The sequence below is a fragment of the Palaemon carinicauda genome, chromosome 22 (genome assembly GCF_036898095.1).
Source record: "Palaemon carinicauda isolate YSFRI2023 chromosome 22, ASM3689809v2, whole genome shotgun sequence".
Classification (NCBI taxonomy): domain Eukaryota; kingdom Metazoa; phylum Arthropoda; class Malacostraca; order Decapoda; family Palaemonidae; genus Palaemon; species Palaemon carinicauda.
The window spans coordinates 109,540,937-109,563,982 of NC_090746.1; the positions used below are offsets into that span (position 1 = coordinate 109,540,937).

The 23,046-nt window shown below is 44.9% G+C and overlaps 1 long non-coding RNA gene across 1 annotated transcript in view; it reads left to right on the top strand.

The window, feature by feature from the left end:
* Positions 1-23,046, top strand: part of LOC137616237 (uncharacterized) — a 42,918-nt gene that overhangs the window by 16,270 nt on the left and 3,602 nt on the right. Inside the window, exon 2 of the long non-coding RNA XR_011039361.1 lies at positions 12,420-12,529. This is a non-coding gene — a long non-coding RNA (uncharacterized lncRNA). The remainder of the gene's footprint in view (positions 1-12,419; positions 12,530-23,046) is intronic.

Genomic DNA, 23,046 nt, shown 5'->3' on the forward strand with positions numbered 1-23,046 from the left:
ATTCTGGCCTACGCTAGGCCATGTAGCCTAGTCGTTTGGTCCTAGTACTTCATGCATGATTTTGGTTTTTCCGAGTGTAATAAAAATTTTATTGAAGCTTTAGGCTATGTTTTATACATTTAAGACTGTGTGGAATATTTCCAAGATAGTATACGAGTGAGTTTCGGTGATTTAGGTAATCGATTCTCTTGGTGCCTAGGCTAATTGCTTATGGAGCCTTAGTATACTTTATCATACTCCCTGGTTGCTTTCTTTTCTTCGGAGAAGGTATGCAATCCCTTTCCCTCTGTTTAAGCCTTGGGCTTATCCCTAAGTGGTTTTTTCCGAATTTTTTTTCGTTAAAACTATACCGGGGTGTTACTGTACCTTCCTGTTCCTGTAGTATGGTTCAAAGAGGGACAGAACAACTGAGTTTTTTAGTCTGAGTCTGTGTTTGTTTGGATTGGGGCAGAGTCTCCCTCGCTGGCCTGACACAGACAAAAAGGGGGCTTAGCCTCCTTAGGTCACTACCGAAGGTTTCTGTGGATACGATTCCTTCTTTTGTGATCTACCAGACTAGTCCTTGTTGCTGTTCTCGAGGGAAGATAAGTTTCTTTCCCTGGGAGTAGCAACACCTTCCTTGCTTTGGTGCTCTGGGAGCTGGCAAGTATTGCTGGCCTTCCCCCTTAGATCTCCCTTAGGCTAAGATAAGTTTCTTGGCTGCGGGTGATCCGTCACTAAAGCAAGGTCGGTAGGACCCTCTTGTCCCTTCCCTCTCTATCTCCGTAATGGCCTAGCCATTACAGTACTGTACGTCGTTCTACATCTGGACCTAGTATAGGTTAGGATGTGGAATTGACTCAGCCCCTTGCCGGCCGGCAGAGCTGCCAGCCGGCAAGGGCCTTATATTTTTGAGTGCTGCCCGGACCTCCCTTGGTCCCTCTTCCATGCCTGCCTGTAGAGCCAGACGGCATTGGTCAGGAAGCCTGAATTAGATTCTCCCCTTCCTTATATGCACTCTTTCGGATTGCGGGGCTTGGAGGTAGTGTACACTCTTATCCCGGCATCCATTCTATTTTTCTTCTAGTGCTGTACCCGACCCGGCTGCCGGCATATGAGGCCGGCAGCCGGGCAGGTGTAGTCCTCTGGTTCTTTTGCTGCCGGCTGGCATAGGTCTTGTACCTTTGCCGGCCGGCTTATGTCAGCCCTTGTCTACCGGTCACCAAGAGTGTGGCCGGCAGCTGGGTACTACCTTGTGTAGTTGCCGGCCGGCAGCCATTGCCGGCCGGCAATTGCTGCCAACCGGCACATGCATTTGAACCAGAGTGCTGCCGCCTTATAGCTGTTAAGTAGTATACTTTAAAGCTAGTGCACTTGCCGGCACGTATCCCCCTATACTGTACTAGTATTCTTCAGTATAACATATACAGTAAGAAGAAAACTATGGTAAGGGTGTTGGTACAGCACTGTGTGTTCTAACACTTTTGTGTTTTCTTGCACAGTCCTTTGCTGTTGCCCTACAGATAGGAAAGTGAGTTCTTTCCTGTCTATTATCCAGGTTTTTAAAATCATTGCTTAGGTGTGAGCTCCACCTGTTTCCTCTGGAAACTTTGCATTGGTTACTCTAGAAGAGATTAACCATTTGATTTTATTATCTGGAAGGCTGCAGCAATGGGTTGTGAGGGAAACACAAGTGTGTGTCTTTCCTTGTTGAATTGTTATGCTATACTATGCATATCCAGTGATACATAGTTCACTTGATACTCATGGAAATTTCTTCTCTTTACAGAAGGACACTCCGAAGTGCGGAAGTGCTTTCTGCAACGTCCGCAGCAAGAACCTCTGCGGACATGAGTTTTGTAGGAGACACGCAGCATACGCTGTCTCCAAGGATGATCTCCGGTATTGGGACCCTCAGGTATGTACTGTGTGCACTAACCTGATTACTGAGACCTTTGATTCCCCTAGGACGGAGGAATCAAGGGATATAGCTAGGAAGAAGCTTCGTACCTGGGTAAGGGGCTTCCAAAAGAACACTTCTGGCCCTTATCTTCCAAGTGAGAAGATGAGGGCGTATCTTTTCCTTAAGGCATCAGCTGATGCAGTGAATCCCCATCCTCAAGAGGAGATCCCCTAAGTTCAGATCCAGGTGGATGCTGAAGTCGCGGTCGCGATGCAAGACATCCAGTTAGATGACAGGATGTCTGATGTGGACGAGTGTCTGGAGGAAGACCTCCTGGCAGAAGCCCAGGATGAAGTTCAAGCCCCAGACGTTGTAGAGGTAGACGTCGACGAGGTGTCGGCTACTCCGGTTCAGATTCCGGAGCCTATTCCCTCAACATCGGCCGGTCTCCCAGTAGAGCTGGGACAGGCCCTCTCTTCTATTGTTGGAATGATCCAACAAATGTAGAAGGAGAATCAGGAGAAGGCGGCTGCAATGGAACTGCGAATGCAGTGCCTTGCAGAATCACATGGGCCCCAGAAAAAGCTCAATGTGAAAGACCTTCCCTTGTGCTCAGATGCTAACCCATGGAGGTATGCTGAGCACATGCCGATGACGACTGGAAAAATCGTCATCTCGGATAAGCTGGGCTCAGTTCCCCTGGAGGAGGTGGGATTCTGGCCCAGCAAGGCATCATATCCGGACTGTTATGTACGGCTGAGGAAGGAACCAGCTTCAAAGGAGGAGACAGAGTCGAAGGAGGTCATAGTGATGGACCATGCTAAGGCTGAAGCTCTACTTTCATCCTCGATGAAAGAGAGGGGCTTCTCTAACTCAAAGGTAGCCGCATTGAACAGGAAGCTCCCTTCCTTTGTGTCCTCGCCTACTAGAGCCTTCCCCTTTTTACAGAAATGGTTTCTAGCTGTACTAAAAGCAGTCGAGGCCGGCAAGCCTTGCCCCTCCCTAGAGGAGTGTAAACCCTTGTCGCTGGCCCTGCCTATGGACCACAAAGACTGGAAGGACGTCCATCTTACGTTCTCAGTTGGAAAGTTGGAGGCTGATATTGCCGGACGTCAGTTCGGCGAGGACCTCCCTAAGCTGTCTGACTTTCTTTTGCGAAGAGAGTTCGATACAAAAGAAAGACTGACTGCCTCAATGTCTCTTCAGACTACTCTCGAGACGATGGCAAGTGACCCCAAGGTCCATGAAATGTTCATGGTAGTGGCCAAGACTCATCTGGCCACAGTGACGAAGGACCTTTATGGCTTCGTCAAGGCAAGGAGAGCTTGTAGGGAGTTCGTGTTTACCTCGGCTACGGTGAGGCACGAGCCAAGGAAACTAATCTCCTCCAACATTTGGGGAAAAGACCTTTTCCCTACCGACTTGGTCAAAGAAGTTGTTGATAAGGCCGCCTTGGAGAATAGAAACCTTCTTTAGAAGTGGGGCCTGGCTATCAAAAGAAAGTCTTCCCCGGATGAGGGTCCTCAACCAATGAGGAAGACTATGAGGACTAGGCTACCGTCTCGGCCAGCCAAGCCTGTTAGACAGCAACAGCAACTGCAATTGCCATTGCCCCCAGTGCCCCAGATCATGGCACAAACCCCGACCACTTTTCAGTGGGTACCCCAGGCCGTGTCGACACACTCCACAGCATTCACCCCAGCGTTCGAAGGGCAGTCTACTTCCTTTCGAGCAAAGCCTAGAGGAGCAGCCAGAGGCTCGTCTAGACGCCCCTCAAGGGGAAGGGGATTCAGGGGTGGTCGTGGTCAGGAAGGCAAGACCTCAGGACGGCAGTCCAAGTGAGGTGATACCGGTAGGAGGGAGACTTCTGAAATTTTGGGATCGGTGGACCTTCGATCCCTGGGCCCACAGCCTACTCAAGAATGGACTGGGCGGGAGCTGGTACAGCACTCCTCCCCCGTGCCTTCGGTTTTTCCAACACTCCACCCCCGTTATGGAGGAGTACGTTCAAGAACTGTTGGAGAAAAAAGGTGATCCGAAGGGTGAAGCCCATCAATTTCTAAGGGAGGCTGTTTTGTGTTCCCAAGAAAGACTCGGAAAAGCTCAGAGTCATTCTGGACTTGTCGCCACTCAACAAGTTCATAGTGAATTGCAAATTCAAAATGCTAACACTGCAACACATAAGGACCTTACTGCCCAAGAGGGCATATTCCGTCTCTATAGACTTGTCAGACGCCTATTGGCACATTCCAATTAGCCATCGACTCTCCCCCTACCTAGGGTTCAGGCTTCAACGAAGACTATACGCCTTCGGAGCCATGCCATTCGGGCTAAACATAGCCCCAAGGATTTTTACGAAGCTTGCGAGCGTAGCTCTCAAACAATTACGCCTAAAGGGAATTCAGGTAGTAGCCTACCTGAACGACTGGTTGGTGTGGGCAGCATCCGAGACAGAATGCTTGCAAGCTTCCAGTCAAGTGATCCAGTTCCTAGAGTACCTAGGCTTCAAGATCAACAGAAAAAAAGTCTCGACTTTCTCCATCTCAAAAGTTCCAGTGGCTGGGAATCCACTGGGACCTTTTGTCACACCGTTTCTCCATCCCGGCGAAGAAAAGGAAGGAGATAGCGGGTTCTGTCAAGAGACTTCTAGATTCCGAAAGGATATCAAGACGCGAGCAGGAGAGGGTACTGCGCTCTCTCCAGTTTGCTTCGGTGACAGACCCAGTGCTAAGAGCACAACTAAAGGATGCAATCGGAGTTTGGAGAAGTTATGCATCAAACGCGCGAAGAGATCTGAGAAGACCAGCCGCTTCGGCTAAGTACTCTTCTCAGGCCTTGGTCCCAAGCCAGACATCTAAAGATGTCGGTTCTTCTTCAGCCACCTCCCCCGTCGGTGACGATTCACTCAGACGCCTCGAAGGAGGGATGGGGAGGTCACTCGCATCGGAAAAAAGTCCAGGGGACTTGGTCCAAGCTATTCAAGACCTTTCACTTAAAACTTTCTAGAAGCTAATGCAGTGCTCCTTACCTTAAAGAAAGTCTCCCCGCGTCACTTGATCCACATAAGATTGGTGATGGACAGCGAGGTAGTTATGAGATACTTGAATCGATAAGGATCGAGGTCACCACCTCTCAACCAGGTGATGTTGGCCATCTTCCGATTGGCGGAAAAGAAGAAGTGGTACCTGTCGGCAGTTCACCTTCAAGGAGTCCGCAATGTGACAGCGGACGCTCTATCCAGGTTCACACCGATAGAGTCGGAATGGTCCTTAGACGCAGGATCATTCTCCTTCATTCTGAATCAGTCCCAGAACTGCAGATAGACCTCTTTGCGACGAAAGACAACAAGAAGTTGCCCCTGTACGTGCCCCGTACGAGGACCCCTTAGCGGAAGCAGTGGACGCAATGTCCCTCGACTGGAACAGATGGTCCAAGATTTATCTGTTCCCTCTTCACAACCTTCTGTTGAGGGTCCTCAACAAACTGAGATCCTTCAAGGGGTAGCGGCAATAGTGGCCCACAAGTGGCCGAACAGCGTGTGGTTCCTCTTGGCATTGGAACTGTAGCTGAAGTTTGTACCGCTACCAGATCCCGTTCTGACCCAGCGAGTCCAGAAGTCAACTGTCTGCGCTTCATTACAGAAAACCCGTACCCTGCAGCTCATGATGTTCTCTCCCTAGCGGTGAGAAAGCGTTTCGGGATTTCGAAAGCCAGCATAGACTTCCTTGAGGAATATAAGTGCAAATCTACTAGAAGGCAATAAGAGTCATCTTGGAGAAAATGGGTGGCCTTTTGTCAAGGCGAAGAATCCGCAGGAGATCTTGACAGACTTCTGCTTATCTTTCTTCTCCACCTCCATGGTCAAGGATTGGCAGCTAACACGATTTCAGCGTGTAAGTCTGCTTTGACAAGACCCATTCTATATGCCTTCCAGGTCGACCTAGGTAACGAGATCTTTAATAAAGTCCCGAAAGCCTGTGCTAGGCTCAGACCTTCAGCACCTCCAAAGCCCATTTCATGGTCGTTAGACAAGTTCTTCATTTCGCTTCTCTGTTGACCAATGAAGAGTGTGCGTTAAAGGATTTGACACAAAAAGTTATTTTCCTATTTTACACTCGCATCCGGGGCCAGGGTTAGTAAGATTGTAGCCTCTCGAGAGAGGCAGGTCGTGTTCAGTTCCTGGTTGGGGGAGAACTGAACCTGTTTCCGGATCCTACGTTTCTCGCCAAGAATGAGTTACCCACCAACAGGTGGGGTCCCTGGAGAATCTGCCCTCTGAAAGAAGATGCATCTCTATGTCCAGTAGAATGCCTAAAGGTCTATCTTCATAGAACTTCAGACTTCAAGGGTGGTCAACTATTCAGGGGAGAAACATCAGGCTCAAATTTATCTCTGAATCAACTCAGAGCGAAAATCACATATTTTATTGGCAGAGCGGATCCTGACAATACACCCGCAGGTCACGATCCGAGGAAAGTTGCCTCATCCTTAAATTTCTTTAATTGTAGGGATTTTGAACATCTCCGTTCATACACTGGCTGGAAGTCTTCCAGAGTGTTCTTTCGCCACTATGCGAAGCAAGTAGAGGAACTAAAGAGATCTGTGGTAGCAGTGGGTCGCGGTGTTAACCCTACTGTTTAACTCTGCGAGGAACAGTGGTCTTAATTGGGACGATTAATTCCAGGGTGAGTGTGTAGTTACATACTGTACTACAAACTAAGTGAGGGCACTGTGTTGCCCATGTAGACTGTTCCATTTCCGAAGGTGAACCTAGCATAAGTGCAGACATGTGTGCCGAGCGTTTCTAACGCTAATGTCATTGATTTGTAATACAGACTTTTATGACTTTGATACCTCGGTATCTTAAAAGTGGCATTTAATGTTTTTCTTTCAGACAAACAAGCTCTGTTTACTATCATACTTATGCTTAAAGTTTTGGTTTATCCTCTTCTTATGTATATATATATATATATATATATATATATATATATATATATATATATATATATATATATATATATATATATATATATATATATATATATATATATATATATATATATATATATATATATATATATATATATATATATATATATATATATATATATATATATAATCGTGGTTAACCTGTCTATTTATTGCCTGTCAATAAACTGGTTCTTGAGAACCTTGCGTCTCCTTCACCTGTGTCAATTTATTGGTATAATTGAGCATTCATTCTATGTACCTTATCTGGGATAATTCTAATAGAATTGTTCCTTTATGCAAGCTATGTTGCATTGGTTTTCCTCCTATGCGGATATAAAACCTTTGTCCAATACAAGTATTGTGCGGAGAACTGGTCGATATTTCATATTGACGCAGGGGTTCTTTACAAACTATGCTTTACTTAATATAGGGCGAGACCACTATATTAGCTTGCCTGGTATTCATACATAGGTATATGTACTCTTCGAGACTTTTCCAGAGTCTAGTAGGACTCTTCCCTGTAGGGGGCAGGAAGCTCTAACATGGTTTATAGTTAGTTGAAAAGATGTATAACGGTAACATCTTAGGTCTCTAGGTCTAGTCGACCGGGAAAAATTACATCCGGGGAGTATGGCACGTTCTGAGAATCCACAGATACAGTAATGCTCTGGTACACTTCCATCAGGACGACATGGCTTGAGCCCAAAAAACGGATTTTGAGCGAAGCGAAAAATCCATTTTTGGGTGAGATGGCCATGTCGTCCTGATGGACCCGCCCTTGCCTTTCTAAGAAAGGGCTGTAGGACCCCTCCCTACATACAGTATCTGTAGCACCTCGTGTACGCTACAAGGAATACAGATGGCGCCAGGCACGCATACGAATCGGAGGATAGGGAAGCCTTGGGAGCGGCTCCCCTTTTTCTTTCCCGAATTCGTTTCTTGCCAATCCCTCCTATGAGACGAAATCTCTGTCCAGGATGCAGATTGCCAAGTGGCGTGTCAAGAATACGTCCTCTGATATGTCGCGATATCCCTTTCACGAGGGATACTCGCTCCAGGAGTTAGAATTCTGGTACCTTAAGGTAAATTCTCTGGGAATATCGCCGTAGTTGTAATATACCCTAGGAAGCTACCCTATAGGAATTTCCATCAGGACGACATGGCCATCTCACCCAAAAATAGATTTTTCGCTTCGCTCAAAATCCGTTATGTAACTACCAGGTAATTATATTTAAAAATTAATTTTTACAGATGAACCTTTGGACATGAACAATAAAAATCTTCCGAGAGCAGCCAGTCCGAATTCTCACTCGGAACAAGAGAATGAGAGTTGGAACATACCTTTTGGTAGGCCTTCTCTTGCGTGAACACCATCAATAGGTGGTGAAATCCTGGTACGACTACCCAGGAGGGTAAGGATATGGTTCTCTATGAGATCTTCAAGACCCAGAAGCCTCCAAGAATCAGTACAGCCTTGCCCTGGTCTAAAGGTCTGACGGCTGCCAAAAGGAAGATTGTCGCTCAGATAGCCAAAACTTCTAGTCCCTTGAGGACAGGTTCCTCTTCTCGGTCTTTACCACTTTCTTTTGTCCTCCAAAAGAAGTACTACGAGATCGAAGGAGAACCGCATTCGACCATGTCCCTCGACTCTTCGGTGGAATCTCTGACGAAGGATCTTGTCTCAAACCATCTCCTCTCTCAGGGGCTCCCTCTCGGCTGTTGAGGTCCTTAACATAGAGAGAAGTGCGAAGTATACCATGAGAGGGGCTTCGTGGCTCGACTTACGGTTGAGACCTTTGGGCGCAATTGGTACGCTCCCATGATCTTTCTAAGGAGTCTGACAGGAAGACTTGGAGCGAAGGGCAGTGGCCGATTTGGTCACTCCTACTAGGAATGGCATTCCTCTTCACCTACCACCTGTAGGAGGATTCCTGCAGCACCTCTGGCAGAGGTGGCAGTTCCACGGGGCAGATCTCTGGATGATCGAAATGGTTGCCTTAGGGTATCGCGTTCCTTTCATCCAATCTCTCGGGATCCAGTGTATCTAAGCTTCTATGTGAAGGGATGCGCAAAAGAGCTGACTCTCAGGGCCGAAGTCCAGATCATGCTGCAGAAGGGTGCTCTGCAAGAGCTTGCTGATGGGTCCCCTGGCTTTTACAGTCAAATTTTTTTCTAGTGAAAAAGGTGACGAGGCTGGAGACCAGTCAGCGATCTCTCCCCTCTGAACAAGTTTGTGCAACAGACTAAGTTTAGATTGGAGGCGGCAGACACGGTCATTCAGGTGTTTCACCCAAGGGATTTCATGGGCACATTGGATCTCAAGGATGCATACTTCCAGATCCCAATCCATCCGTCTTCAAGGAAGTATCTCAGATTCATACATGAGGACAAAATATACCAGTTCAAGGTTCAATGCTTCGGTCTCTCAACAGCTCCTCAGGTCTTTACCAGAGTGTTCGCCCTAGTATCATCATGGGCTCACAGGAATGGCATTCGTCCCCTCAGATACCTGGACGATTGGCTAATCCTGGCAGACTCGGTGACGATTCTTCTTCGTCACCGAGACATGCTTCTCAAATCTCAAGAAATCATCACTGCTACCTTCACAAAGACTGGTATACCTTGGTATGATAATAGGCACCGTCCAACAGACAGTTGTCCCATAGAGTACACAGACTGAGAGAGGTGGCTTCACCCTTCCTCAGAAGGGAAGTTCTACTGGCCTCTCGTTGGTTGAGTCTGTTAGGTCACTTAACCTCTCTCCTCCATCTAGTTCCAAACGGCAGCCTCAGGATAAGATCCCTGCAATGGCAGCTAAAGTTCGTGTGGAACCAACTCTCGTATCCATCGGACACTCAAGTTCCTATTACTGTACTCTGGAACAAGTGATGGACTTGCTTTGGTGGGTGGCATACGAAAATCTTCGCAAAGGTCAGAATCTTCTCGGCCCTCCTTTGGACATGATGCTCTTCACAGATGCATCAAAAGAAGGGTGGAAAGACCACTTGCTGCATCATATGATCTCCGGACTTTGGTCAGTGTCAGAAAGGTACCAGCACATAAATCTCCTAGAGATGAGAGCAGCATATCTAGCTCATCATTTTCAACAGTTGCTGGCTGGTCACTCTGTGGTGTTGATGAGCGACAACACAACAGTAGGGACTTGCATGAACAAAGAAGGTGGTACCTTTTAGCAGCCTCTATGCCATTTTGCAGTAAAGATCCTCAGATCGTCAGGAGAACATTTGGTGTCCCTACTCAGCTCATTTCATTCCTGGCAAGAAGAATGTGCTCGCGGACAATCGGAGCAGAGCGACTTGGATAGTAGGCTCCAAATGGTCTTTGAATCATCTGATGGCCAACAAAGTCCTGACTTGGTTGGTTTCCCTGACTGTAGACCTGCTCGCAACATCTCTGAACAGTAAGCTTTCACTGTTCTGTTCTCCAGTCCCGGACTGGACAACATCGACGTATATGCCTTTCCCCCAGTCTGTCTGATAAGACTGCTCAATAAAAGTAGAGCATCCAAAAACCTAATGATGACTCTTGTAGCTCTGCTCTGGCATCATGCAGAGTGGTTCCTGGACTTCCTGCAACTACAGTACTAGTAGATCTACCGAGAGAGCTCCCTCCATGACCGGATCTACTTAAACAACCACACCCAAACATCTTCCACAGAACCGTGCAGTCACTTCGACTTCACACCTGGAGAATCCAGCGTCTCCTCTCTCAGAAGGGCTTTTCGTGACAAGTTGCGGAGAGAATGTCCAGATACTTGCGTGAGTCCTCAGCCTCCGTGTACCAGGCAAATTTCCTTGTACAGTATATCATCGCTCAGCATTGAGACTCGCTTTTAAACTGAAATGAGTGGACATTTCCGCTTCGTTGGCGGTTTTTTTTACTCATACGGAGTTACAAGATCACTTGCCCTCAGTCAGAGATTAGGCCGCCGCCTCCGAACGTGGTTCGCGTCTTGAGATCCTTATAAGGACCTTTCTACGAACCATTACCCCATGGACGTAACCGAAACCTCACTTTGAAGATGGCGTTCCTGCTCGCTTTAGCCTTGGCAAAGAGCCTCTGAACTTCATGGCCTCTCTTATGACATCACCCATTCAAGGGGATCGGTGGAAGTGACACTCGGCTTCGTCCCTGAGTTCATTGCTAAGACTCAAAATCCGGGGGTACTGGACCCTAGATTTCGGCCCTTTCAGATTGTGAGTCTCCGTTTTCTAACTAGTGATCCAGATCAGTTGTTACTATGCCCAGTGAGGAGTTTGAGATACTGTCTTAAACACACTGCTTCGGTAGGGTAAAGAGAAGGATAACTAAAAACAGTTTCATCCTGGATTTGCCAGGTGATCAAAACAGCTTTAGTTCCTGATCCTCCTTTTGCTTGACAACCTAGAGCCCATGATGTCCGGGGCATCAGTATGTTCTTGGCATTCAAACTCAACTTTTGTGTATTGCAAGTATTACAAGTGGGTGTGTCGAAAAGACAAAATGCATTCACAGCTCATTATTTAAAAGATGTAACCCACAGGAGACTCATACTTTTACTATTGGTCTTGTGGTGGCTGCTCAATAAGTGGTTTAAGAATGCCTCAGGCTCCTTGATGGACAAGTAGCAGTTGGTTTAGGGCATTGGTTATCCTGGCTAAGACTGGGATGAATGAGTGTGTGTGTGGATTTTCCTTTCTTCATCTTCCCTTCCCTTGGGATACAGCACCATGGGTCCCTCTGCAAGCTGGCTTCAACCTCTGCAAGTAATTATTACTTCCCTTGTGTAGCCCAGTACGTCATAAATTTAAATACTCTCCACGTCCCCATTGTTTCCCGCGAGGTAAGCAAGGGGAAACCTCTTACCAATTCCTATATAAACTCAGAATGTGCTCATATAAGACATACAAACCCTCCTCTGTCTCAAGTTTTCCCTAGACCACAGTCATATACTGTACTAGGTAAAACCGGGTCAATGTCCATGCCAGAATTAGGACTTGCACCCACCTAACGGAATGTTTGTTTGTATGGGAACAAAGGGCAAATTCGGAGATATGTATTTTTCCCTAACTAATACAAACCTGAATTTTTTTTTTTTGAATATAAAATGGCCCGCCATCACCTGTCCCCCATAAGTCCTACCTGCAATCAATATTGACGTAGCTCTCATCCGTGATGGTATATATAGAGGTGACTGGGTACCCCCAGGCCACTCCCGGCCTACCTGCTCAAGCAGTTAGGCAGGGTTGCCACTTTACACTTTTAGTCTAATGGCTACCTTCCAGCTTCGCCGAAAGAATATCCAGATGAATAACTACAGGTTTGTATTAGTTGGGGAAAAATACAAATTATCTCCGAATTCGTCATATTCAGATATTTGTGAAACTTTAAAACTTTTGATAGTCAATTCATTAATACATATGAAAAAGGTAACATTGCTTTTTGAAAAGTTCTTTTAGATAATTATAAAAGTAAGAACGTCATGGTCAATTCTGTTGTATGATTATTAAAAAATTGTGGAAGAATTTTGAAAATAATTTTACAAATGTTCTTCTTTTTATCTCAGGTGCATCTTGAGCTATGGGAGACTGAAAATTGGTTTCTAATTTTGCTGCTCTTCATTGAGAATGTTGAATCTATAAAAACCAGCGAGCTGCATTAGCTAAAATTTTAAAGGTAATGTTGACAAAGAGCGTTGTTTGTTGGATTTGAATGGTATAAAATTGAGGTCGAATTGACTTATAAGTAAATTGACATTTGTTTAGTTCTTTTATGGATTATGATGATTATAGATTACCAATGGGTTGCATTAGGATAGGCAAGTTTTTGGATTGAGTCTAAGATTTAATTTAAATTATAATTCGATTCATAATTACTTATTCAATGCAGAATTACAGTATGGTTGTCTTCTTTCTATACTGCAATGACAATTGTTAGTTGAACCCATTTTAGATTTTACCCAATGATGGGAGTTGGTTTTAGGTGCTCCTGTTAGAAGGTTAAAGTAGTATTGGCTTACTAATGAATTAAACTTGAATTAAATTACCAATAGATTAGGATAGTATTGGATATTCAATATTTGTTCTTCACAAATACGAATTCTCGTCCTTATTAGGAGTGTGATATCTGCTTGGCTGGAACTCTGTTGTTAAGGCTTATAATAAGGTATCAGTAGTAACTGGTATATGGCAGGGAGGTCCTGGCCCCCTTGCCAGCTCACCAAAAAGCCACTTTGACTAAAGCCGCCAGGTCGTACACATAAACTCGGTGTCTCCGTTTTGACCACGTTTGGAGATGGCGATTCTGCCCTTGGGGTTGTTGTATATAAGTGCAGAACCTTCTTAATTAGGAGCCATGTGGATCCCAATTATTTGTACGCCTCTGGCATGGGACGTAATTGTTCGTAGTCTTACCCCTACAATGACTCCTCGCGGGCGTTCTTCTTTCTTCTTCCGGTACCCGAACTTTTAATCCTTCTCCATCTCCCTCCTCTGGGGTGGTGACAAAGATGGATGACAATGTTGATCTCCTTCATGGGTGGGCTACGAGAAAGATAGTGGTAGCTGGTTACCCATAAGAGGCAGCTATTCCCCACTCTTTGCCTGATAATGAACCTCAGACTTGATTTGATAACAATGCTAAGGAAATTGCCATAAGGAAACACTGGCCTTCTCTGACTTGGAGGGCATCTCTTTAAAGCATAAAATGCTGCTAGTATTCTTCCTCACTTGCCACATGGGTTAAGGAAATTCCTAATTTGGACCCATCTTCCTTATCTGTAGTCCCAGTGGCTCAGACGATGGAAACACTTACAACCACTTCGAGGAAAAAGAGGATGTGACTCCTCTGACTAGTGTAATATAATCAACATTGCCCTCTGCTGTGGATTTGAAGATCCCTGCAGAAGTGAAACAACAGATGCATCGCGAAGTGGTACCTGTGATGGCAAGTTAATTGAGGGTCATTACATTACTACTGTATATTCTTTGAAGCATTATGTGAGACATTGTATGCTTATCCATCTCTTTGCATGTTCACACACCCTGGCCAGAGCGTGCTCATTTATATGCACACACTCATCGAGTTTGTCCATTGCATTCCTGTATTTTTGCGCTTGTCACACTCGCTTTTTTTTTTTTTTTTAGTGCCCATTGCCTGTGCTCCTGATCACGTGCACTTATTACCCACACATCCTCTATGGCATGTTTTTCTCTGGGCCGTAACTAAGCACTCCCTGGTGAGTGAGCAAACTTCACTTTTGTGGGCTCGTACTCTAACATGGTGTCCTCTCCAAGGCACATATGCCCTTCTGCTAAAGTACATTCTCCTGTGCACATGCCTTCTTCTATTACAATGTGCTCTAAAGAGGCTGAACACTCTAAGCACTCTCTAGTTTAGGCACTCACGACTCGCTCACAACATTCATATGTGGATGAGGATTCACCATTGAAGGCGGGCTCATCTACCTGGAGATGTAGTCCATCTCCGTCAAGATCTTAGCTCTGATCATGGATATGAACAACTTGGGTGAGGTATCAAGGAACCCTATAAAGGGAGGGAAGACCCCCATTGGCTGGCACTCTGGTTCTCTGCAAGGTTCAAAACTTTCTGTAGAGCTTTCCTGGTCAGAATTTGTTGAAAAGTCAATCTAAAAGCTTTATTTCTCATTTTCCATTATGTATTTTATTATTTTTCTTTAAATTTTATTTGTTTTTATACATTATCATACTGTATTCTCTCTCTCTCTCTCTCTCTCTCTCTCTCTCTCTCTCTCTCTCTCTCTCTCTCTCTCTCTCTCTCTCTCTCTCTCTCTCTCTCTCTTATGCAAGATTGCACCAAATCCTAAGTTTGCTTGTTAGGATTCCTGAAACTTTTTGGATGACAGCTTGGAGATTCAGAATTCAGTTGTTTGGGGAGAATATATTTTGCTTTAGATTTGTATTTTTCTCTTTCATGGATACATGATTACAATCGTGTATTCAGCTTAGTTTAGAGAAAACAAGAATTCAAATGTGCTTCTGTGAAGCACATGCATTCCCCTGGTAAGAAACTTTGGAATGTAGCTTCTCCCTTGTACTCTGATAACGATAGCATTATCATGGCAGGAGTTCAATCCTACATAGGGATTGTGTGTATTGTCTTTCTTTACTTTTATTTATCTATTTCTCTTTTGCATTTTGTTTTCTTGAAAAGCTTTTGCAGTCTTTTTATGGGCTTTTGTTTGTGATTGAATTTATCTGTTCAGAAGATAGTAAGTCAGCTGATGGTGACTGAGGGGAAGAAAACAGGACTGTTTTCTTTTGTTTAATCACACAGTCTTTAGACCATTAGATAGGAGTTTTCATTTATTATTATTATTATTATTATTATTATTATTATTAAAAAACAGGAAGAAGAAAAATAAGATAGAACAGTGTGCCCGAGTGTACCTTCAAGCAAGAGAAGTCTAACCCAAGACAGTGGAAGACCATGGTAAAGACCCAAGTCTAGAGAACATTAGTTTGATTTTGGGGTGTCTTTCTCCAAGAGGAGCTGCTTACCATAGCTGAAGAGTCTCTTTTACCTTACCAAGAGGAAAGTGGCCCCCGAACTATTACAGTGCAGTAGTTAACCCCTTGGGTGAAGAAGAATTTTTTGGTAATCTCAGTGTTATAAGGTGTATGAGGACAGAGGAGAATGTGTAAAGAATAGGCCAGACTATTCAGTGTATGTGTAGGGAAAAGGAAAATGAACTGTAACCAGAGAAAAGGATCCAATGTAGTATTGTTTGGCCAGTCAAAGGACCCCATAACTGTCAGGCAGTAGTATCTCAACTTGCTATTCTTTTCTCTTTCATCAGAAGAAATAGGGTTTGCCAGTTCTTCATTGAAGATGAAGAACTGATTATTTTTTGGTTTTCTGCTCTTTCTCTTGGTCTCAAACGTTGAATCTACTTCCTGATGGGAGTAGCTTTGGAATGTTTCCACGCAGCTTAGGTGCAGCATTTCTGGGTTTCCACTGGTGCTTTTTATTACCGCTTTAATTAGAGATTCCTTGCTGATGAAAAAGGGCTTCTGTTGTTAGACGAGATTTCTTGGAATTCCAACCATTGCATCATAGGACTCTTATTTGAATATCAAAGGGAATTGCTATCTACCGTGCAATCAACAATCGTGTTGACACGAGAATAGTTACACAATGTTTAGTATATAAACCAAGACGTCTATCCACTTTATGTTCTAGAGCTTTCAAATATGGAGCTCCAAGTCTTGCAACAAACTCGTGCTAGACATATGAAGGGTTTCAAGAAGAAACTGAAGCTTTTCTTGTTTTCTAAGTGCTTCGATACATGGATTGATATAGTATGGGGAATATTCTGCATCAATTCTCTTTATTTAAGACTGTATGTGACAAACAGATCTTTAGGTCTGGCAAGACACAGAGTTTCCATGAGTAATAGGACCAGGAAAACAGCCCTTAAAGCAAAGTAAGTAGAGAAGGATTGATTACTTGGCCAATGAGAATCTCTCGTTCTCTTACATTGTGTGGCCAAAGTTCCTAATCGCCCTTTTCGCTTTTTAGTCTCTTTGTTGGTTCTTGTGACTTTTTATCTAGAATGTGATTTAAATCTTTAAGATAGAGATTTTGTCCAGGAGCCCTCAGCCTTAGACTCAGGGCTACGACGGTGGTTCTCATGTTGAACGTTCCTGTCATAAAGTGTTGGAGGTGGCTTCTTGCTGACAGTGCCTTCTTGCCGACTGTGCCTTCTTCTGTGAGGTGATAGATAGTCTGCCTGTTGGTGTGATATTTCCCCCATTTTTGCCTGACACTGAACCAGCTAATTTGTCTCTCTTCAGGAAACTGAGTTACCAACTATGCCTTTTCCCTCTGCTTATTATGACATTATGAGCAGTGGTTTGGCATCTTTTAGTGCCTCTTTGTTTGGCGCCTTTGAGGATTTAGTTACAGTTATATCCTGGCAACCGTTCAGATCCTAACACTGTTGGTACGCTCTCTCTTCTTGGCTGTTGAACACAGTGCCTTAATGAATCAGATGACAGGTAGTCTGTGGTTGGTGTTGGCAACTTGAGTCACAGGTGGCATTCCTGCATGTCTTCCAACACTGAAACAATGGATTGGTTCGCATACGCATTCCAATGGAATCAGATGTCCCCTTCCCATGCTCTCTTTCTTTTGGCGACAGTGCCTTAGTGAGTCTGATGACACGGTAGTTCATTGTCTGTGCTGACAACTTTGGGTTTTGACCAGTCTCTATTGTTGTCAAGCAAATTACTGCCTGCCTTCTTCATCACTTGGCAATAGTTCCTCTGGAGTTAAGTGGCAGATGTTCTCAGTCAGTGTTGGTGACCTTGACTGTCGTTTGTCACAACTCCATGTCACTTAACACTGGGAGATTCGATCAGTCAAAGCGCTTACTCCATGCACGAGTCACCTTCTACCTGTCCCCTCTCTATTTGACAAAGCGGTTTCTGTGAGACAAGAGGTAGTTCGGTGTTTGCAACCCTAGTCTGTGTAGTTCCCCTTTTACCTAACACTACCAGCGAGATGGTTAGTATCTCTCTCTCTGGTAGATGGAGTCGCCAACGATGCCTTTCTCTCCTCTTATGTTATTCTCAGGATGGTTAGCATCTTTGAGGATATAGTTACAAGAATGTCCTGGCGATATTTCCCATTGTAACTGTTGGTACGCTCCCTTCTTTTTGGCCTGTCTACCATTCACTGCAGTACTGTACCTGTCATTCACTCAGCAATAAAGCCACACCCTCTCTTGCTCTTCCCTTTCCAATCCCAGACACTACTTATTACTTCAGCAAACATCACTTCACCCTTTATTATTATTATTATTATTACTTGCTAAACTACAACCCTAGTTGGAAAAGCTGGATACTATAAGCCCAGGGGCTCCAACAGTGACAATAACCCTTTATCTTTGTCTCGCACAAGGGCAGTTCACCCATCCTTCTATTCCAAAATAAACTTTCAATCTCATATCTTCTACACTTATTGTACTACATCCACTTGCATTCAGACACCCCAAAACTTGAGCGTGGGGAGCAGTCACTTCCCAACTCCTCCTCTTTGATATCTCTCAGGAAATAATATACAGGAGAGGGGATTTAATTTGTTAGTTGATGTAAAGTATGATTAGTAATTTAGATTATACAATGAAAAATCAGTCAAGGGACAAAGGCACGATAGGGCAGTCAATGGTGGATAAAAATAGGATTATATAATTAATGAATAAGGTTGGATAGATTTTTTATTGATTTAAGGTAACATTGGTTAATCATTAGCAAAAAACACATTGTTCTTAGTTTTTGAACATTAAAGACGTGACTTTTGCCACACCAGGTTGTCAGTTTTATACTGTTGGATAAGTTAGTCTATGAATGAAGTATACCCAGCAAGTCAAAAACAATACCATTGGATAAGACCTATGAACTAATCGAGACTAGGTTAGTTAGTCAGATTGTTTGAGATAAGTTTTCCAATGTTTAAGATAAGTAAGGTAGTCAAGGTAGGTAGAACAAGCTGATTCATTGATTTAAGGTTAACCAGTAAATACACTATGATAAATTGAATAGGATAACTGGAGTTAGTTTATGGAGGAGAATCCATACAATATATAAGGAAATTTTAGTTTGTCTGTTCAATTATGAGAATGATACATTTTCAATATTAATCTTACCCGATGATCATGTAGCTGTCAACTCTGTTGCCCGACAGAAATCTACGGTCGGGATACGCCAGCGATCGCTATACAGGTGGGGGTGTACACAACAGCGCCATCTGTGAGCAGGTACTCAAGTACTTCTTGTCAACAAGAACTCAATTTTTCCTCTGTCGTGCCACCGGCTAGACCTACTTGGATACGCTGTTGATTCTGGAGTTATTGTTCACGATTTGGTGATGTATTTGCTCTAGAGTTTAGCCTTCGCTATTCAGGAAGCTTTATCATTAGCTTAGCAAGCTTTTGGAATTAATTTGATTTAATTATGGTGACGAAGAGAGTATGGACTCTTTCACTTTTAAATGGCCGACCCTTCCCTTAGACGGAAGTGTTGGTGTCGAAGAGAGTATAGACTCTCTTTCACTTTTTTGACCCACCCTTCCCTTAGACGGAAGTGTGTTTAGGTTTTTGGTAATTTTGCTTAACAAAGTTATAGATTTATTTTATATCTCTCCGCCATTTATAGGCCTCTTCGATTAACTTTCCATTTATTATAAACTTATAAAAATTAATTTTTATGTTTGTTTATATGCGACCTTTCCTAATAGTAGGCGGTCCTTACTTGGAACCGAAGTTAATTAACATTGAGCCCGTCATATCGTTTTTCCTGTTGAGAATTTATGCTATTTTAATTTTAAGGTTTTTGAAAGAATTTCTTTGATAGTCTTGTACTGTTTTCAAAGTTGAACTAACGTTTTGTTTAGTCTCCGCAGTTGTTGACGTTCAGAACGTTCAACTTGCGCTCTATCGTTACGATAGAGAGAGAGTATTTCACGGTTTCACGTTGCAGTAAGAGTAAACCGATTCTAGCGTTTCGTTCATTCTTTCTTAGCTTAAATGGTTTTAATTCTAATAAAGGAACTTTTTATTTGGGAAACCTTTCAGTTTTTTTCCTTTAACAAATAATATGTTTTAACGATATATATAATTGGGCTCATCTCTCAGGTTCTAAGTCAAGAGAGAGAGAGAGAGAGATAGAGACGGAGGGAGAGAGAGGAGGATAAACGTTTCGTTCAAGCGGGTAACGTTGTTCTCGTTTTTTGCTCTTCTCCCTAGTTGCTATAGGGGAAGAAGGTAAAACGTTTCTAGAGTTTTATTCTTGTTCCCAGGCTTTATGCGGTGAGAGATTTTAAACGTAGTTTATTTGATCTAGTGTTTAGTCTCTTTTCCAGCCACTGAATTCTTTATCTTTCATTATGTTTTTCTGTTACATTGTAATACTGTTTTCGCAATTACTACCTTTTAATGAAGGATAGGATTGCGTGTTTCAGGTACAAACCACTTAAAGTTTCGAGTTCAGTGAAATAAGTGCAAACAGAAAATCAAAAGTGATAAAGTGATATGCGCAAAGTGTTACAGTGTTGCGTTCGAGGGTTCGTCTGTTCGTGCCAGTTGTTCACCTAGTCCGATACCTCTTACAAGCTCCCAAGCCCAGGGGAGAAGTAATGTCGAAGGACTTATGGGTTCCACAGGCCTTGATCGACGAACAGACGTATCCCTCCGTGGTTTCGGGTGTATCTACACACGTTGCCGACGTGATCACCCCACCCACACAAAGACGAGAGAGCCCATTTATTCCTCGTCTGCGGAAGAGGTTTCTCGCAGAAACCATGGACCAAATCTTGCAGCTTTTAAGTGCAAGTCGGTCCCTTCCGCGCAAGTCCAACGGCCTAGGTGTAGCCACTGGGTCAGTTCGGACTCGCTGCAGTACGACAACTGCACACCTCCCAAGAGAGGCAAGGTGGTACCGCAACAGGCAGTAACTCTGTCTGTTGTCGCACCAGCTGTTTTAGACCCTCAGTCACAACGGACAGTAGCTCCGTTTGTTGTTGTCTTTCATAGACCCTAGTGGTCCATGCTGCAGACTATACAGTCTCAGCTTGCTCCTTCATGCAGGAGTATCATGCTGGAAGGTTGACAATGCACCTGTTAACCTACAACCCGCCGAGGTTGTGCGCTCAGCAGATACTGCGGCTGCCTGCTCCCACCCTCCACCTGTGAGAGCTCCACCACCGATGCGCAGTCCACCCTGCCAGACGCATGTTCTTGCTGCGCCATCTGCTAACATGCGTGAGCTACCGCATCAGCAGTGGGAAGGTTCTGTAGAGCTGCCGGGTTCCAGCACTATGCGGCATTCTCCGCAGCCCATGCAGCATGCTCTGCATACCTTACAGCATGCTCCGCATACCATGCAGCATGAGCCGCATACCTCACAGCATGCTCCGCATACCATACCGCATGCTCCTCAACCCACCGCAGCCCCTCCCACGCACCAGCACTCTGCTTTTGTTGTTGCCAGCTCCCACACTCCGACTGCGGAGAAGGTTGACGATGCACCCGTGGGCCTACACCTCCCACGGTTGTGCGCCCGGCATGGCTTCCTGCTCTCACACTCTTGTTGTGAGAGCTCCTCCACCCATGCACAGTCAACCCTGCCAGATGTATGATGACTCCCACACACAGAGCACTCCGTTGCCGTGCGTGAGCTACCACAAGCTGCCGTGTTTTGACACGGTGTGTCAGCCTCCGCAACACACTGTGGTTACCGCCACTCGCCAGCAGCAAACTAGTCAGTCAGGAGTTGAGGCTTCCCCACACAACTTTGGTTGTTGCCAACTCACAAACTGTCATACAGTTACATGACGTTGCCTTCTGGTCTGCTACTTATACACCAGTGCTGTATGTCCTCACGCTCCTGTTGTGGTTGACAGTTCAGTTTTTGACAGTTCACAGACTGTCAAGCAGTTTCATAACGTTGCCTTCTGGTCTGCTGCTTTTGCACCAGTGAAACCCTCACTGAGAGAACCTAGCTTTTCTCGGATATGGTTCCTGTAGATGAGAAAGTGCTGTTCTCCCTTCTTCTGATATTCCCTTGAGGACTCTGTCATTTGGAGAGGAGCCTTAAGCTGCTTAGCCTCCTATGGACTTTTATTTAAGCATAACATGCTTCCAGGGAGGGTAAATGGTTCCGCTTCTGTCGCTAACCCCGTCTGTTGCCACACCTGCTCCCATAGACCTTGGGCTTTGTTGCAAGACATGCAGTCCAAGCTTAGTCCTTGATAGAGGATTTTTTACGGAGAAGACCCTTCTTGCCAACGACCTTCTTACCGGTTGGTTGTACGCCCTGTTGACGCTGAGGTATCCTACTCACGTCCGCCAGTTGAGATGGTTCCTCCACCGGTGCGACCCAGTGTGGGTTGCCAGTCGCACGTTGATGTTATGCTACTCTCGGAGGTGGTTGTGGACGTTCAGTGTGTCACTGGGAAGACGTTCAACAACCAGCAGAGGTGACTTGTTGTGACGCAGTGCGGCAACCTCAGCAACCCGATAAGGGGTTGTCTGTACTACCCAGACAGTCTAGACAGTTTCGGGTTGTCGCTGTACTTCCTCGCTTCCCCATGGTTGACAGTTCACAGACTGTGCAGCAGTACCATGATCTTGTGTCCGGCTCCGTCACTCATCCACCAGTGCGACCGGATTCAGCGAGTCAGACGTTGCCCACTCCGTTGCCGTTTCCTCATCAGTTTCGGATGAGAAACCCTCTGATGAGGACGTTGCTGAACTTGACGATCAACCCCCAGCCCTGCTATCCATCCAGAAGATGCTGAAGAAGGAACGCTGCCCTGTCAGGCTGTGGATGAGTCTGGTAAGGACACTGTCATCCGTGGTTCTTTTGTGTCACTTGGAAGACTACACCTCCGTCCTCTTCGGTTTCATCTAGCTCTTCACTGGAAAAGGACAAGACGCTAGAAGCGGTCTCGATCCCGGTTTCCGGAAGATAAGTCTGGTCTAACCTGAGGAAAGGACTTTATCAACCTTTTATAGGGTCTTCCCCTGACTGTTCAGACTCCCAACCACGTTCTCTTCTCAGACGCATCGGACGTAGGCTGGGGTGCGACCTTAGGCGGTAGGGAATGCTCGGGATTATGGAACTCGCGTCAAAGGACAATGCATTTTAACTGCAAGAAGCTTCTGGCCGTAAGTCTGACCTGGAAAAGCTTCAGGTCTCTCCTTCAAGACAAAGTAATGGAGGTCAACACGGACAACTCCCTGCTTTGATGTTCATCTCCTAGTAAGGAGGGACCTACTCTCTGACATGGTGCGAGTTCGCTAGTGACCTCCTCTCCTGTTCAACAGGTCTAGACTTTTCACTAGTAACAAATTTCTTCCAAGGCAACTTGAATGTCTTAGCAGTTTGTCTCAGTAGGAAGGGACAATAATTCCAACATATTGGACCCTCCACAGAGATGTATGCAAGAGACTTTGGGTCACCTGGGGCCATCCAACCATAGATCTCTTCGCAACCTCGATGTCCAAGAGGCTCTCAACAGACCCAGCAGTGGTTCTTTTAGATGCCTTTCTACTAGATTAGTCTCATCTAGATCTATATGCATTCCCTCCGTTCTAGTTTGTCAACAAGGTACTGCAGAAGTTCGCCTCTCACGTTGGGACAAAGTTGACA